The 19118-nt window shown below is 40.6% G+C and overlaps 1 protein-coding gene across 2 annotated transcripts in view; it reads left to right on the forward strand.

Annotated features, from left to right (window-relative positions):
- The first annotated feature begins 213 nt into the window (after positions 1-213).
- raph1a (Ras association (RalGDS/AF-6) and pleckstrin homology domains 1a) overlaps positions 214-19118 on the forward strand; it is a 64796-nt gene continuing 45891 nt past the window's right edge. For both annotated transcript variants that reach the window (XM_055059787.1, XM_055059788.1), the window contains exon 1: positions 214-415. The gene's annotated coding sequence lies outside the window, so the exon portion shown is untranslated. The remainder of the gene's footprint in view (positions 416-19118) is intronic.

The following is a 19118-nucleotide window of genomic DNA, read 5'->3' on the forward strand; positions in this document are numbered from 1 at the left end:
ACAAGTGAAGTTTTCCCCGCTGAATAAATTTGGTTGGTATTTTTCTAAATGTTTCGGTCGGTACGTTGCAGCACTAAAACAAAGTCATCATAAGATTTATTTACTTTATTTTATTTATTTATTTATTTTTTGCGCCAGGGTCCCGCCTTTATTTTGGTGGTCTAAAGCGGAAGCTGTCTGCTTGCCTTTGTTCAGCTTGTAGCATCGCAGAGATCCAGTGTGCCTGGCAGCAGACATAGTGGGGAATCAGCACAATCTGGGATCTATCTGGGAAAAAGGGTAGTCGGTGAGCAAACCGGCTCCAATCCCCGGCAGAAAAACCCGACCAAAACCCTGCGGAAACTTCTACTGCGTTTCCCCGCGGCTGGCTGCGCCTTTTCCTCACAGGAATCTCCTTGGGATCTGGATCCGCTTAGTAAGTAGCTCCGATGCCCCTCACCTAAATATCCCAGCACATCGGCCGGGATTCGTAGGCTTTCTCTGCTCCTGCTTCTCCTTCCCGTGGAACAAACTCCAGCTGCAGAGCTGCATTGTGCTGCGAACACATAGAGGATCATCTTAATTAGCATCCTCCGCAATAAAAGCCAATTAATGCCTCGGGGCGGCTGCATGTGAATGCAGGGGAAGGACGGGAGGGGGACGGAGAAAAGGCTGCCATTCACCTCAGCTGATTTAATGTGTCTCAGTTGCGGCTTCAGATGTGGACGCAAAGGCCTGATTGCTGCCTTAGAACACTGTTGTTCATTAGATATGTGTGTGTGGATGTATGTATGGGGGTGAGGCTGTATTTGGCGCCGCGGGGCCTACGGATGGGCTCCCTCCCGGCGTGGAGGCGCAGGTTCGCCGGGGAGATGCAGCCGGCTGACAGAGGCCGGGCTGGCTGACACAAGTAAGGCGTGGCGTCCTGGCAGCATTAAGCACAAATACATACACGCACGCACGCACACACATAGGCGTGTTCGTCCCGCAGCTAGCTCACAAATCACTTCTTAACATGTCCAGTCCCATCAGGTCCTGTTAGTTGCTCAGTTGTGACCCCTCGATGGTGTTTCTGGTGATCCGGGTCGATCCCAGAACTCTTTTAAAATGCAGCCTTATTAGGCATGCAGGCCTTCCATCTGTCTGTCCAGGTGTCTCCTGCTTCAGGAGGCAATCATCACCATGAATAAGAAACTGATTAACCATAACGTGCGTCTTTCCTGAAGCCTTCTGAGTGATGCAGAGGACGGGTTGGAGGGACACAAGGACAATATGCAGAAATAAGCTCAAACTTTAGAGATATTTCTGTGAAAACTACAAACCCTCCCCATTGTTTTATGTTTTGTTTAAAAAAAAGCATTTAAAATGTTAGTGTTATATTTTCACAATCAGAATAAAGGTATATTAATGCCAAACTGCATTCTGAACTACATTCATAATTCTATGGAATTATCCTGCTCAGGATTGATTATTCTGTTACTACATTTTCATAACTAGCTGGCAATTCACAGTTTTCTTCCAGGGACTTGCATTTATCATATTATTTGGTGTTATGGTGGACAATTACCTGTTATTGTAATCATTTTTGATTTATTGTGACAGCGATACACCATAAATCGTTGTGGCCTGCTTGTTTTAAGCTCTCGCACTCAAAACTGGTTGTGCTGTCAGGATTGTTATTTTTACTGTTTTCTCTACTGCTTGTTCCATGAGAGCATCAGTAGAATGAAAAATATTACAATATGTTGTTACTGTTGGCACCTCAGTGATAAGAATCACAATTTTTCTGTTACTCCCTGGTGTCCAGAAGAAGCCTGTTTTTAAAGTGGGTTTGTTTCTTTAAGAGCAGTATTTGTGTTTGAGGGGCTTCGGCTGGAGTGACAGTTGCTTGAAAGAAGCTTGAAATGCATTTTGCATTTTTTAATCATAATAAAATATTGTGATAAAATCTTTATTTCATATTCCCACCCTTATTTCAGGCCACTAGTATTGTGATGGAAACTTCATTGTTTTTGTAATGACTAAATTATCAAGGTAGGCCTTTTGGATTTTGAACCAGAGGTGATGAAACAGACGAGACTCAGAACATCTTGGAAACGTCGTATTGAAGTGATGAAGACTTCTCCAGTGTTTATGTACCAGAGTATTGCATCTTCACAGCTTCCTCCATTGTTTCATTACTGTTGGTTGCAACAAATATGCTACCTGCAGCTCCTCAGGGTTGCAGTCTTTCTGTGCTGCAGTCTGTAACCGAACCCAGTGAAGTTGAAACGTGATCATTTTGACAGTGTTGAGATGACCCAGCTCTGTAACACGCTCAGTGAATTGGGGCAGAACTCAATTCCTCTTGCTGGTTCTGCTTGGGTTAAATTGAGTATAAAAATCCCTCCTGGCCTACTTCTACAACTGGCTGATTAAATCTGCACCAAGCCTGTCAATTGATCTCTGGCTTTCATTTAATACCACTTCAACTGTTTGGTGTAATCTTTGCATTTCTTTTGTTTGTTTTCCTTTTTTATTCTGATGCTCTGAACAGCTTCTCGTTTCCAACCAATCTGCTTCTAACACACCGTAATGTTTGTGGTTCTCTACCAGTTATTTTTTGAAATTGTAATAAATGGCACAAATTGTTCAACTGACTGCCTTGAAAGGCTTGTGATTTATTGTTAGTATTGCCGGTAATTTCCATGTATTAAGTGGCTGCAGCAATGAATCTTTAGGAAGTCTTTGGGAGACTGACGATCGACTGTTACTTGCATTAATCATATTTACCTCAGCCACCGTCCCTTTGTGCTCTGCCATGAGAGAGGCAGACTGAAAAACCCGCCTGCCATGTCATGTCTGCATGTGTGCAGTCAATAGTAGTCACCCCAGTAGCCATGTTTCAATATTTTTTTTATTCGTATTGCATTGCTTTAGAAAATGTGAACATGAAGAGAGAGCCTTATTGAAGCAAAAGGCCAGGAACTGCTCCACTGTACAGTTCTTTGCCACAGCTCAAAAAACCTTTGCAACTGTTTTATAGTATAGAAAAAGTTTATCAGTGTTAGTTTAATCATGCCATAACCTCCTCTAACTCCAACTCAACCTCAGGGGAGCCAGAAAGATGAGCCAGACCAAATGTCATTTCAAGTGGAGCGATTAACCCAGAGAGACGAAGAAGAAATCCCAGATTAGGGCTGAAGGTTAAGTTAGATTGGACCTGAGACGCTTCCTCTGTCCAGTCTTTCTTTGGCAGATGCTGCACCAATCCAACTGAAGAGCCGATGAAGCAGCTGATTGGATTTCATAGCAGCTGGGACCTTTTAAATCCAACCAGACCAATACTACAACCCAGCTATCGAAGAAGGACTTCGTACCTTCCTGGCATTTCCAAATCTCTGACATATGTCACTCAGATCTGGCTCATCCAGCAAACTTTAAATGGCCTAGTGGAGTCGTTGAAAGACACAAGACCAGACTAAGGTAGCATTAATCAAACTGTTAAATGAAGCTGATAATTAAGACTTTTAATTCTTAGACTTATTCTCTAGAACATCCATGATAGCTAGATATCATAACCTAAGTGATAAGATGTTGTTGGCCTCTGACCAGTAAGGGCTTAAAAACTGAAATCAGGCATTGTCATTTTGTTTGTCCTACATTATGGTGTTTAAAAAAAAAAACATCTTCCAAAGTTGTTTCATAATATAGATGACTTTGGTCTAAATATTGTACTGAACTGGATTATCTGCAGCCTTTGGCAATAAAAACATCACTTTCCATTAGAGCAGCATTGATCAGTGAGAGTCTGGTCCAGTTTAGGCTTTTCTGTGTTGGTTCTTGTCTTGACTGCAGGCTTTGTAAGCTGCTTTAAAATGATAAAATTAATTTACTTCAGAACAGATTGTTGCATCATGCTCACTTCAACTCAGCCTGTAGTTTAGCTGTAAAACAGACTTTTAGCACTAAAGTAACACAAGCTCCAGTTTTGTAGACGTCAGATATTCACTTTGACCTTTAGTCCTCCTACTCTTTATTTCAGTGTTGTGTATTTTGGTCACTCATAAATCCTCCCTTCATCCCACCCTGCAGGAACTCGACTCCTTGTAGATTTAAGGTATCTTCAACTCTAAAACCTTAGTGTAGATAGTGACACTATGCAGCAGCTGTTCAATGATTTGATGGTGTATTTGTCATCACAATTTCAGAATGTGCAGTATTGTATTTGCAAGGGACTGTTTGTTTCAGTAAAGCTGGAATATTTAAGGTACCAAAGCATTTAAAGCTGCAGTATGTAACTTCAATAAAATCATTTTTTTACATACTTGGTGCTGTCAGTCATCCTCATGACCTCGCTGCTGAATATGCTAATGGCAGAAAAACAACTTACTGTTGATAAACTGTTTATCTGTCACCATCGGTGGCTATGCTAACTAGCCTCAGCATTCAGCCTCAGGCCGTCCAAGCTGGAGCAGCGCCACACAGACGAGTGATTGACAGACCCGCATCTTGGCTCTGATTGGTCATTTCTAGTTAGGACTGGGAGAAGGCAGAGGAGCTTGATTCTTTTTTTCAGAAATTATCTATTTTATACCAAGCAGTCATGACAGTTTGAACAAATGCGTAAAACAAACAAAAAAAATCATTTTTATTTTTATATTTTTTACACAGTTCAGCTTCATCCTCAGCATGTTTTTGTTTGGGTTCTCTGTTTGGGGCTGAACCACTGGAATGAACCCATGTCTGTTGTGGGAATCTTTATTTTAATCATCTGGGGAGGCCTGCAGAGAAACAAAGACTACAGACATCTTGTGAACATCAACCTCCGTCTCTATCAGCTGGGCTCTTCAAATTTCTCCACATTATCACTGATGGCAAGAATAGGTCAAACCAGGCCAGGGACCCATGTATTTGTTGTTGTTGGGTGTTTTTTTCCTCTCTCTGTCTGTCTATCTCCCACTAAGTGTATGGAAAATTCATCCTCCTTCTCACAGGAAATTCCTCCTTGTCCCAAGAGTGAGACAGAGGGCGGGTGTGAGAGAGCAGATCTTCTGCAGAGGGACAATTAGGTTTGCTCTCTTACATTTTTAGTTTTTCCTCTGTGCTTAAGTTGTTTAGCAGCTCTACCGACACGAGGCTTCAAGTTGTTTTGGCCTCTTTGAAGACATTTAAAGAGGTGTTGCATCTAACACCTCTACTGCCTGACTTTCTAAAGTTCAAATTGGCAGTGCTTTAATTTTAGATTGAAAACCAGTTTTCATGCAGAAATGAGCTCAATGCAGCAGCAGCGCTTTGGAGAGGCGCCGAGCTGCTTTGCTGTGTCAGGTCTAAGCCAGCAGAGACAGCGTAACATTAACTAGCAACAGGACTGAAGACGCTTCAGGCTGACGGTCTGCTCCTCTACAACACAGCAGAGAATCATGGACGGCAGAAGATGACTGAGAAGGCTAAAACAAAGTCTGCACCATCTTCCTCTACTTGTTGGAAGAGATGAAGACGAAGAGACAGAAAGAAAAAGTCTGAAGCAAACGCCCCAACGTGCTGCAACAAGAAACCCAACCACACTAAACTGTGATGTAGGTTCAGAGCTCTGGAACTACAGTTAGGAAAACTTGTGTGCAAATTTTGCTGGACAATCAATTAATAAATCTCTGTAAACAAAATTGCTCTTCAAAAAATATCAATTGACAGAATGGAAATGATCAAGCTCTTTTTAATTTAGCAGCCAATCCAGGAGCATCATTTATTTTCCTTAGTGCTTATTGGCTGTCTGTCCAAGAGCAGAAATAAGGAAGTCTGTGGAGGTTAGCTTCTGTGGTAGAGCAAAGACAATTAACATTGTGCGTGTTAATGTATATACGCACAATATTTTTTTTTCTTTCTTTCTTCACACTACTGAATAAAAATAGACAAAAAAACACATTTCAATCTCCTGGGGCAACCATTCAGTTGTGCATTCACAACTGAATGGTTGTGAATGCACAACTGATGTACTTTCTCTGAGCTGCAGTTTCCAAGCTTCTGAGCTTCTGCCTTACAGAGCTGCCCTCCCTCACAACGCTTCCACTCAGCTCCTTCAGACTAGCCAGCACCAATTAGCAAACACCTGGTGGGACATCTGTTGGTTGATAATAGCATTGGACTGAGGAGCTATTCTCAGTGCAACACTGGTAAAAATGTTGATCGTGTTAATAGATGAGCCATGTTGCGATGACGTCCTGAAGGCAGAGTGTCAGAAGTAGCAGGAGTTTCTTAAAGAGAAGGCCCAATTTTAAGGTGTCAAATTGAAAAATCAAATTTCTCTTAAGTCATGTGCAGCAATTTTCTACCAAAAATTTAAGGTGACATAGTTACTTGATTGTGCTATAAAGTACAAGTGGTAAGTGGCTATGTGGCTTGAAAAAACATAATACTACCCCTTTAGAAAATATAAAAACTAATTAGGTCCTATCTATAATTGATATGTGGCATGTTAATGTTTTTATATGTTTTCTGCTAGGATCCAGGGATTCACCTGTAGGCCACATATTAAAATACATAATCACAAATATGTGACTTCATCAGGATCATTTAGTCCACTCTATAAACACTCAACATGCATGTCTGATCTTCTCATTGTTTTCATCCATTTCGTAAAGTGAATGGTGGCCTACCTCCCAGTCCCAGTGGTTAATTCCTCCTGAATTACATCATCTTTTGCTCCACCTACCCTCTGCTGACATAGACACGTCACATCTGGGGGCCACATTTGTTATGAAAGCTGTAAATTGTATTACTTCCTCTGCTGTTTCTGTCGCAGATAGTTATTAGAAAGAGTTAAGTAGCTCATTAATAACCATCAATAAAAGGACTGCAACAATCAGCTGTGTATTATTAATCGCTGTAAATAAATGAACTGACAGGGAATCATGTTGTTCCTTCCAGAAGCAGAAATGATTGCCAGACATTAAAGCTTCTCCAACTTTTAACTGTAGAACTGAGGCACCAGTTGGTTTATGACCTACTAAGCGGATCCTAAACTCAGCTGGTTGACTTTTTTTTTTCTTTGCCAGTATAAACACCTTTAAAGTCTGACTATTCTTTATGCTCTTGCTACACGTATCCTTTCAAGTGCATGAACATGACTTTGTGTTGAATTTTTTACTTTTTGCACAAATTTGTTTTCTGGTATGTAGACACACAAAGCCCCTCAAACAACTCACCCAGGTGGTCAAGTTCTCACATATTTTGCAGAAAAGAATATTTGTTCTTTTTCCCTTACTTTATGGAGGAAAACAAAAGCAAAGGAAAATTAGGTGTTTAATTATCTTGGAGTGCTGCATAATCCAGTTCTGAACACATGAGAACCATGAAGTGAAAGTCAAAGTAAAATCAACGAACACAAGTGTTAAAATGCGCCAGACTGCTTAGTGTTATTTAAAGACGTCAGAACCAGATGCAGGGCCACTGGTTCACACGTCAGGTAGAAGCTGCCGTGCTGTGCTGGTTGGAAGTTATGCACGTCCATCCATCCATTTTCTAACGTCTTTGTTCCTAGTGCGGTCGGGAGGTGCTGGTGGCTATCGCCAGCTAATGTTCCAGTGAGAGGCGGGGTACATCCTGGACAGGTCACCAGTCTGTCGCAGGGCAACACAGAGACAAACAGGACAAACAACCACACACTCAAACACACTCACACTTAGGGAGAATTTAGAGAGACCTAACAGTCATGTTTTTGGACTGTGGGAGGAAGCCGGAGTATCTGGAGAGAACCCACCATGCACAGGGACAACATGCAAACTTCGTGCAGGACCTTCTTGCTGCAAGACAACAGTGCTACCAACTGTGCCACTGTGCAACCCGAAGTTATGCAAGTCTCCAGGAAAAATGGTGCAAGCACATTTAACATACCCTGAAGTGATAGAAACTGCCACAGAGTGTTTGTGTGTGTGTATCCTTATAACAGCTAATGGTTTTTCTGCTGTTTGCTGTTGAAACAGGTAGCTGGCAGCTGTATGCAATGACTCAGCCTTTGCATGTGTGTTTGTGCCTGGATTTCACTCCTACACACGCACCCACATTGACATAAAAACACTGGATTAATGGAGAATCCAGATGAGGTAATAGTACTCCAGTTTCCCCTTAGCTTCAGCTCAGCAAACAATGACAGCTCAGTTTCAGTGTGATGCAGTTTTTACAAATGCATTTTATGCACAACTGCAAACCTTACAAACTGCAGGGTTCCTGGTTTTGATGCCAGGCAATGGCATTCCATACTTGTATTGCTTTCCAGTAGCCTGGTAGCAGCTGTTACTGTCATGTCTGATCATGTTACTTCAAAGATTGTACCAACAGTCTTATTAGTTTGGATCTTTTAACATGAGTGCATTACTTTTAACATGGCATTACACTACAGCGCAGAGACAAATACCCAAAACTGATTGGACAATTGCCAAATGATCAGCTTTTGTAACTAGTCACTTAACCAGGGATCACCAGAGAATCAGCAAAAGATGCAATGGCTCCATTAATGTTTTGGTCAACATAATCTCATAAGAAGTCATAGCAAGTGCAGTATCTTAACATCTCTGGAAAACATCGCCACTCAAGTGGTGAACTCATGCTTGGAAAGGATGGCCATTCAATTAAAAAGAATTTTATCCTTTGGCTCATGGGGGAGTGGTGGGAGAATGCTGGGTCTGAAGGTGAAACTCATCTGTGCCTTGAGTTTCTGTTTTATAATCCTTTCCAAATAAAACTACAATGGCTATGTTAAAAAAATTCAAAAACTGCATGTTCATGTCTGTGCATATCCAGACTTTTAGTAGGAACAAGTCAAGCAAGGGCAAACTTCAGGTCAAGAAGCAAGCTGGAAAAGGAAAAGGTCTTACTTATTATGTCAAAATGATGTCAAATTAAATAAAAATGTTAAAAATTCCACAGTTCTGCCCTAAATAGATACATTTTCAACTTTGATGCTCATACTGTCAGAATATATGGAAGAATAAGTCAGAAGAATCACAAACTCTTTAAAAAAGTATCCAAAAGCAAACTGCTCTCTGTGAGTGCATATGGCTCATGGTGCTACTTTTAAACAGGAAGTGGGACTTGAACACAAATTGGTTCCAGCCCAGAGGATCAAACCTTCAGCTTCCGATTGTCATAAAATGAGCTCCATTGGAAAATGTTGATAGTCTTTCGGAAATCTTGCATGTGATGTATATTCTCTGTGTGACAAGTAAACAGACGGATGTCCACAGCTACAAATGCTAACCATGTTAATCACTAATACAGGATAACGAAAAGGCAATTTTAAATGCCAACTATGTATTCATTATGTCCCTGTTTTCAAAATGAAATAATTAGGGATGGAAAACTGGAGTGATATCAACATTCAATTTGAACATCACTGTCATGGGTTATATTCACTAATATTGTAGGTTACATGTATTTTTTTCTAACATTTTAACATTGTGAAAAAGCAACCATACCACCGACAGTGCTTCTCTGCTTAAACACCTTTAGTCCTGCACTGCATCTCTTGTCACCGTCACATGAACAAACAACCTGTTAACCTGCAGTCTGCTGCTTACTAAACCACCAAAACAGTCTGGTGGGCATTAGTGAGTTAACCAGCTGAGCTCAATGTGAACTTATTATGTTCAACAAACTGGAAGGAGATGATCTGATCGGATCATGTTGCTTGAAGCAGCCATCAGAAGATGGGTCCACTGTGGTCGTGAAGGGATGGGTATGGTCAGTATCAATTCTCAGGTGTGCTCTGGTGTTTAAAGTAGTGGCCCAAAGCGTAGCAGGAAAATCTCCCCCACATTATTATAACACAACCACCAGCTGCAGCCTGAACAAGAGTTGCAAGGCCATAACATCTGAATGTTGCTGCTGAAAATAAGACTCATTAGACCAGGCAAATCTGAGTCGATCTGTGACAGTGTTTGTTATCCAGCCCAGTGCTACCTGGCACCTGGTACTTCAGGGTACTTCAGGTGCATACCTTGGTTACAACCAATGGTTATTTGCAATGTAGTACTGTTGCTGTTTTATTCTCTTAAACCAGCCTACCGATTCTCCATCTGACCTCTGACACCAGAGGTATTGTATTGTTGGTAATCAGGGATTGTTGACCAAACAACTGCTGCTCACTGTATATTTGCTCATTTTCAGATTTTTCTCTGTAAAGCAGAGGGATGGTTGTGGTTGAAAGCCCCTGTAGATCAGCAGTTTCTGAAATATTCAGACCAGCCTGTCTGGCACAAACGGTCAGTCCCTTAAATTTTCTTTCTTCCTCATCCTGATGCTCACTTTGAACTTCAGCAAAGTTCAAAGTGAGCAGCAGCTCACCACACCTGGATGCATAAAAGGATTATTTAGTTGAATTGTGATTTGCCGAGTCACTATTTTTGCAAACATCCATTTGAACAAGTGCTACTAATAAATTGGCAAGTGAAGGTATAAATATTAATCACAAAAATGCCATATACAAAAAAATTAAATCTTCTTTTTAACATTTCTTTCAGATTGTATAACTTTTTTTTAAAAGCACCAACCAAGGACACAGAGCTCTGCAGGACTAGTTGTCTCTTTTTATCTCCAGCCTGGGTTTTCCACAGCAGCAGCAGAACTGTTTGTCTCTCTTTAATTCCACACAGATGTAAAGTCCCTCTGGCTGCCGGTGCCGTATTACTGCGCGGCCCTCCTTCTTGGAAAATCTAGTCGCATGTCTTTGTAGCCATTTTTTCTTTTATTATTCTTTTAATTTTCCTTGCCGTGTTTATCCTTGGAGCTGCATCACTCTAGCCAAGCCACCCTGTCTGTTTTTTCTTCTGTCTGACTGTGTCTGTCCCTCATGGAGAGGCAGGTCCTGGCTGAGCAGCTGGAAATCAGGACAGACGGTTTGCCTGCATTGAATGGAGGCAGAATTGCCTTTCCCCTGGTTTTTTAAGCCACAACATACAGTACAAGAGATGTCAACTTATCAATTTTTGTTGAAAAAATCCACAGGAATGTGGATCCCTGACATGGAGACCCTAGAAATGCCTGTATCCTCATTGTTGGAGTCCTTGGCTAATTCAACTGTATACTCCCTTTCATAAAGTACCTACGTTATAAATTATATCTTTGTATTATTATGCTAAAAATGTTGGTTTGTCATAGACTCTACTTTTTTCATGTAGATCCAAGCTCAAAGTATGTTTTACCATGTTGGTTTTGCAGTGAGGTTCTGTTGACATCAGAGCCCTTAAATATTGTCCTTCCTTCATGCTGCTCTGTTAATGTCTTCACTTTATTGAAACAGAGCCATATTGGTTCTGTTTCACAGAACTAGTATGGCTTCTAAGCCTATCAGTTCATATGTCAAATGCTTACAGCTCTGTCACTGTGTTGGATTATGCAACATGTAAATTACAGCATCAAAATGAAATTGGTGCTTGAGGGTTACAGTCGTCTAAGGGCAGACATAATTTGAATTGAAGTTGGCGCTTTAGCATCAGCTTTTGCTAAATATTGGATTAGTTTAGTGCTTTAACATTAGATAACAAACTTTTTAGCTAGCAGCGCCAACCTTCTACTCCCTCAGATGTCTGACGAAGACAATGGTGACTGTAGCTTACCAAAAGTGATTAAGTGGGGATTCTTGATTGGTCGATTCTGTTCAAAGTGAAGGTTGAAACTAGACCTCAGGACTGTTTCTGTAAATGTGTGCGTTAAGGCAGATGATTTTTTGATGTTATAATTTTGTCGTCACAAATGCACTTCAGTCCTGAACTTTTCCTGACATTCTTCAGCCTGCACATGGCTACCGGAGCACTGTCTGAATAAAAGTTAGTTTTTAATTTAAAACAAATTAAATAGTTAAAGGAAAATATTTTTCATACATTCTTTAATTGTTCTTATTGATCAACAGTTGATGGATGTTGGATCGCAGTGTGTGCGAGCCAGAAGGTTAACGCTGACCAGCCTGCCAGCCACATATCGATGGGCTGATTAAAAGAGTTAACCTAACCTGAAGTTACCTCACTGCACAACAAATCCTGCTTTGTAGTTCATTGAGGTCATGTTGTAGTGGAAACTGTGCCCTGAATTTTGCCTTGCAGGCCTTTCTGTCTGAGTTGCTGATGTACGTTGAAGGTGATGTGATGGCTTTGTGTGGGTGAAACAAAGTGAGAGTGTGTATGGGGTTTGTTGGCCGGTTGGTTGGCTTGGTTTGAAATAACAGTTGAGTGGAGAAGTGTGTGTGCGTGGACCTGTGGGTGTTTGTGGTTCTGTGATGACTTGCAGCACGCCTGGAGCAGCCACTGTTTTTCGGCGCTGGCTCCTCCACATGTGAAAACAAACTCCATCCTGAAGCCGGTCCAGAGCAAACCTCGGCTGCAATGTGCATCCCAGCAGCGCTCCAGTGCAGACGGAAAGTATGTGAGGCCTCTGTCAGCCAGTGGGTCTGGGTCCAAACCCTGCTGAAGAAGGGCAGAGAGGTCAGAGGTTATTTGGACTGGTGCAGTAAAAACAGAGTGAATATCCAGCAAATATCCAGCAAATATCATGCTGGATATTTGCTCCATACTGAACGCCTTTAAAATCGGCGTTCCCTCCAGCCTTCCATCACAGTCTGTCATGTTGGTGTCTCTGAGTGGGACCAGTCTGCCCAACACTTTTTGCTTCAACTAAAACAAAACAAAACAAAAAATTCCCGTTTTAACTGGCTGGGTGTACTGCGTATTTTGAAGAGACGTTATGCTAGCAAATTTCCAGTAGCTTAATATGGAACGCTGAGTCATAACTGGTGTGGCTCATTAAATTAACATTGGCCTTAGAGACACGTTGCCTAACATAACCCTCCCTCACTGCTTTCAAAGGGTTGATGCAGCGTCTTATTCAGAATCGTCTTAATAAACAGTCTAAAAGTTCTTCTGTGATAAAATCTGAATATCTGAGACTCTCTCTAAAAACACTCAGAACTGCAGAGATTTGATGTTTAGTTTAAACATCAAATGTGTGATGCATGCAGTGGAAACCATCTGAAACCACAGCAGAAGCTAACATCTAAGCTTTCATTATCTCCACTCTTGGGGGTGCAGTCAGTCATTGCCAAGGAGAATAAACGATGCTCCAACAAAGAAATTATTCAAATCATTTTATACTTGGTATCTTTTGCTACACATTTTTAGGGAAGAAAACTCAGATGAAATTGCAGGATTGTAATGCACAATAAAATGCAGAATTTTACTGAATTTGCTGATATTCAGTGATTTCTGTAGTATTTTGGCCATTGCAGCTCCCGTACCTGGTTCATTCACTCCATAGATACACATGTTTGGGTTAAGAAATATGGTTAAAATGGAGAAGGTGGAGTTGAGAAAAAATAAATAAAAGTAGAAGTTAGAAAATAAAACAGATTTTGAAGGACCTTAGTTTTTCTTCTGCTTTCCAGAGTTCCTCTGAATGGAGAGTGACAACTTCCCCACTTTACTGATTCCCTGAAGTGTTCTCAGATTCTCCTCGCTTTAGACAAAATCATATTGTAAACCTTTTAGATGGCCCTGGACAGAGATGTACAAAGATGTTGGTTGTTTTTCTGCATTGTCTGGTCGGATCCAGCCTGTGGTAAATCTGGGTGGAAGCTCTAACCAGTGATTTGTCTGAACCAAATTTATGTGAAAGCCAAAGTGATTGTGTTATCCGAAAAGTTTTTTGGAGAATTGTCAAAAAAAAAAAAAAATCCAACACATTTTGTCCTGTTTCCTGTTGTCTGGGTGATTAGAACGGGTCTCTGGTTCCCACTGCAGATGTTGTTTCTGGCAGGGAGCGCTGCAGAAGTGGAAAGCTTTATTACCATTTCTGTGAAATAGTATGTTTGGGTGACGCCGTGTAGCTTCAGGGGAAAGTTCTACTGTTTGAACCGCAGTCCTGTAACTGTAGCTAAAAGTGGTCTGTTTTTTGAAAAGTTTTGTTTGCGGGGGGGTTCATGTCATCAGTGTGGTGGGTCTTTGGAACAAATTGTGGTTAGGTGAATGGATAAAGGTAACACCATTACTCTTTAGTAGAAAAGCAGCAGTCTACATGCTGATGATGGTTTCTCATGCTGAATGAATAAAGCAGCTGGAAAACAAGGTATTTTTCACGTATAGCTTCATTTGAGGCAGATGTTAGATGACACTGACACACTTCTAATTGTAAATATAAAAAAGTGATGGAATATTATCAGATTAATACTGCATTCAGTTACTGACCTTATGTCAAATTGATCACATGAGCTTTAGCTGACGTTTTACTGGGTTCTTAGCATCCTGAGAATATCGTGGAAAGTATTTTCGTACTGATCAAATCAGTTGGCTGAAGAATGTACAGAATATGGCCAACTGTAATTTTGTTCAAGAATTTCCACATCCATCTAAATGGCTAAATAAATTATCAATGTACAGAACGTGTGTGAATATTGAATAATGAGATGGAGCAGTGTTGTCAGTGATTAAAACTAGATATTTTCCCTTTGACTGATGAACAATCACCCTTAAAAAACAGGATTTTTATTTCCTCTTTGTTACATTTAATGAACGCCTTTCATCATTCCATTAAATTAATCACTTGTTTGGTACATTCTCAAATTTGGAAAATTCTTTGTTTTTTTTTGTGTTTTTTTTTTTTTGTTTTTGTTTTTTGTTTTTTTTACCATTAGACATTTTTCTTTGTCACTGCAAGTAGTTTTTACGGACAGTAGGCTTTAGATGGCCGATACTGTGAACAACCTGTTTTTGTTTTTGCTTCAGTCTCAGGGCTCCAGATGAGGGCTGCATTAAGGGCATAAATGAAACTTAGTTCCAACATTTTCTTCATTGCCCTCATTAGGAGGATGTGCTCTTCAATGAGCACATCCTCTCAAATTCTAAAATATTTACTTTTTCTTTTAGAAAAATGTAAATATTTCAAAGTGTTCATCTTTTTTTTTCTATTTAATGTTACAATTTTTAGATCGCTACAGGATTTTAACTGACTGACTTGCAACAGCATTATACATAAATGAGTTGGCATAAGTCTCATGAGAAAATTTTCTTTTGGCATTATTTGGATTTTTTTGTGGAAAAACATGCAGCAGCAAAACTAAAGCACAGTCGTTGTGTTTCCATCAACTTCTCATGCAAATTTGAAACAGACTTTAGAAATGTAGCCAAAAAGGAAAGTAGAGAAAGGAAAATACATATTGGACATTTTTCCATCTGCTGATTTGGAGCGAATCAATCAGGCTACTGAATGCATATTTTCATCAAATGTTGACACTACACAGGGCTGTAATAAACAGGAAGTAGAGGTTGCAAAATGGCACAGACCAAACATCTCAGAAAAGCCAAACCTCTGAAGTGGAGATCTGGACTCTGAGTTTTGTGCCTCTACTAAGGCACAGACCCAACAGGGACTCTGTCGGACCTTATTCAGCAAATTGACTCTTTCTCTGAGAAGCCAAAAAAACACCTCAAGTGAGTGTAAGAATGTTTCTTTGCACAATTGAGGCAGTTGGTTTGATTTTTGTTGTTTCCATCAACCTTTTCAAATGAATTCCATCAACCTTTTCAAATGAATTGCTCTAAAATTTGCATTTAAAAACTTTGATGGAAAGTGTGGCTACTAATGTTTGTTGCCGATACCACAAATTTCTTGGACAGAAAAGTGAGCAGCATTGGAATCTCACACCTCAAGAAAAACCAAGAAAGATAACAGTAACCATTAGTATGTAGATAGAAAGGTAAACTCAGAGTTTTGCTCCATTCTTCCATCACTGAATGATATTTTAAAACAACTCTGCTGGAGGGTTAGGACTATTTCCTGGCTTAGTCATTAAATAACAACAAAGTTTAGCTTTAACTGCATTCTACTGGTTAGATCTGAACAGGCTGAACAGCATTTGAGAAAGACGAGGTGTAGCTACTGCAGCCAGTGGTCCAACATGGTAAATAGTCACTCATGCACGCGGCCTGATCGCAGCAGCATATCAACCCAGTAACTCAGTGAACTTGCAGTGGGTTTATGAGGCAGTGCTGCTGGATTCCTCCTGACAGCTCTGGAGTGTGGCTGATCCCAGTGTCGCTGGAACGGGTGAAGAAACCATCTCATGTACCCAACGGGTTCCAGGGCAGCATGGCTTCACCTCCTGAGCTTCTGTTAAGGGGACATTTATCTCAGCTTCTCTGCCCATGTCGACTCCCTTCCAGAGCATGTGATGATCCAAGTGTTTACCTGGCAGCTCGCTCCACAAGCTGATTTTACACAAAGCTTGTGTTTCATCTTCCTTCCCCAAATACCAACGATCAGCTAAGTGTTGGAAAATACATGGAGAATAAAAGAAGAAAATGTCCCAGAACTTGATGCGCTTCCTGCCTGATTTGTTCAGGGCAACAATCCAAACAAAATATGGTTCTAGAGACAGTTGGAAAAAAACTCTACTTTTGGCCCCTGTGGTTCTCTGCAGAGCTGAAACAGGAACACACAGAGAGGAAATATTGTGCTTGTGAGTGTGTGTGTGTGTGTAGGTGTGCGTGTGTGTGTGTGTGTGTGTGTGTGTGTGTGTGCGTGGGCAGAATAGCTCATCTTTTATAAGAAGACAGTTTAGTCTGCATCAGCTGAAGGACGTCCACACACACAAGATTTTACCCTGAGTAGCTCCAACAGCTCAGTTTGCACCTGCTGCAGCTGAAACGAGGCCAACAGTTTCACTGAAGGGACATTCTTCCATATGAGCAGCTCGGCTAGCAACAAACTGTTCTGCCTGGTAACCAGTTAGCCCCCCAACTAAACCAGTACAGTCCTGACCAAATGAGCAGTCAGGTCAGATTACAGGCTGCAGAGTGAACGCACCCTGAGGGATATCTGCTGCATGTTTTTTTCTTTTTAGGCTCACTTAGGCTTAGACTGGCGGCGCTGCAAGGCACATACTGTAAGGTCAAACTGCAAACCTGAGAGGTCAATGCAAAAATGTGCCCTGAATTCTATTTAAGGGTACAAGAGTAAAGGGCGCAAAAGCAAATGCTCATTTTACGTATCTGATAACAATAAATTGTTTCCTTTTGCTTCACAAATATGCACTTCTTTGTGTTATTCTGCACAGAATAACACAAAGGCTGTAATGTTACAATAGTGTAAACATTATACAATCCTCTCTATATCAGGGCAACTTCATGTTTTGAGGGGTCTTCTAAAATACGTCATGTTTCCTTCCCATCCAGTCCAACAAAGCTAACTCCTGACACACACACCCCCGCACACCTACACACGCATACACGCCCACACCTACACACACACACAGATACACACTGGTGCTTCTGCCTTTTCCACCTCCCACCGTTCAAGTGAAATATACCTTTAATTTAAATATACAAAATGTAACCACATCAAAATTAAAACTGCATCTACACCATAATGAGTTGGTAGTTTATGAGGAATTGTGGGCCAGTTATGATTAAACTACATTAAAGATGATCAGGTTGTTTGGGAGGCAATAGTCTTAATAATAAACATATGATAACATTTCATTGTTATTCTGGAACAGACAGAGACGGTATTAAAAGAAGCAGGCAGAGTTTTAGGAAGTCTAGAAGAAACTGGCCACAGCGTCTTTGTTTTTGGATGGTTATCAATAGAAAGAAGGAAATTTTGGCAGATAATTCCCCAGCAGGTTGGTAATTCCATGGTCACTTTATTGACTTGGGGAAAACAATTGTGACTTTTAATTGAAGTCAATGTGGAGACCTAGAGGCTTCAGAGCTGACAGACTGTGCTGAGGATTGGTTTATTGATCACAATTTGTCACAAATGACTGTAATATTATTCAGACTGAATTGGCTTCACTAGATGTGTTCTGGTTTGAATTGGCTTCACTAGATGTGTTCTGGTTTGGATTTAAATGGAAAAATGAAAGATAAAAAAAAAACGTGACTCATCCTGTCAATTGCACAGTTTGACGTTTTGTGTACATAAGCTGCTCTTTGACGGGTTTTAAAATAGCCTGAAGCTAACTAGATAAAAGATAAAGAGTAGCTGAAGAAGTTTGGGAAAAGTAAAACGGTTGAAATCTGTGAATAATTAAGATCTAAAAACAGTTCACACTTCCTGCTGGAGTTCAAACTCCAGATACACATTAGTGTGCATTAATATAGGAAATTGTCTTTACACTAAAATCTACAGTCTTCCTTGTCTCTGTTCTTGGAGGCACAGCCAATCAGCACCAAGGAAATCAAATGGGATTGGCTGCTTTGCAAACTATAGTCAATAATGTCGACTGGCATTATGCCGAGATACTTCTGATTTATAAACTTGCATTTTCTATTGAATATTTAGATATTCTCTACAAAATAATCTGCATGTAGGTTAATTTTCTGCTAATAAGTCAGTTTTCCACAGAAAAATCCACAAATAGGTGAATCTGAGCAGTGAGTAGGTGTGAGTCCACTGTACCAAGACAGGAGAAGAAGCTCTCTACAAACACCAGGTAGTTGTAACTGCAGAATGTTTCTATGATATAGTTTTAAAATGATAGTAACTTGATAAACTGTGGTTGTAGGAACTATACCGCCTCGGTGACACAAGTTCTTGTTCTGGAGTATTGTGTTGACTCCATTTATCTGTCCTTTATATCCTGACGAGGGCAATTTTCCCCTTTACCCCCACAAACACATTTAGCTGCACCTCACTGCTCAGGTTGTGTCCATCTGAGATGCAGCAAAGACTCATGTCCATATAGCAGGGGTTTCTTTAAGTGGGTGGAGACCCGGATGCCTGCTGTATGGAAGTGAAACATATAAAATGATTTGGCAATGAATCAGATATGAAGCAATGCCCTACAGAGTTTTAAAGTAAATACTTCTAGGACATCATGACTAAGTATTACCAACACAGCCCTCTAGCAGAGGATCACAGTTTTATTACAAGAGGACTAACAGAGGTAAGACTGTTGTTGCCAATTGGAGAGTTAAAAGCCTTTGTCTTGGCAGGCTGGCTTTTTTTGTAAAATCCTTTCAAGTGGTCTGTTGAGTAATAGAAGAGTCGTCAATCTGCCAAGGAGGAGAGGCAGGCTGCAGCACTGCACAAACATAACACTAATAAATAGAGATTCGAAAATAAACCCATTTAATGAACTGAGATCAGACATGTTGGTCAGGAGTAATCTGGGAAAA

This window comes from Poeciliopsis prolifica, unplaced genomic scaffold (assembly GCF_027474105.1).
Source record: "Poeciliopsis prolifica strain line A6 unplaced genomic scaffold, Auburn_PproV2 SCAFFOLD056, whole genome shotgun sequence".
NCBI lineage: Eukaryota > Metazoa > Chordata > Actinopteri > Cyprinodontiformes > Poeciliidae > Poeciliopsis > Poeciliopsis prolifica.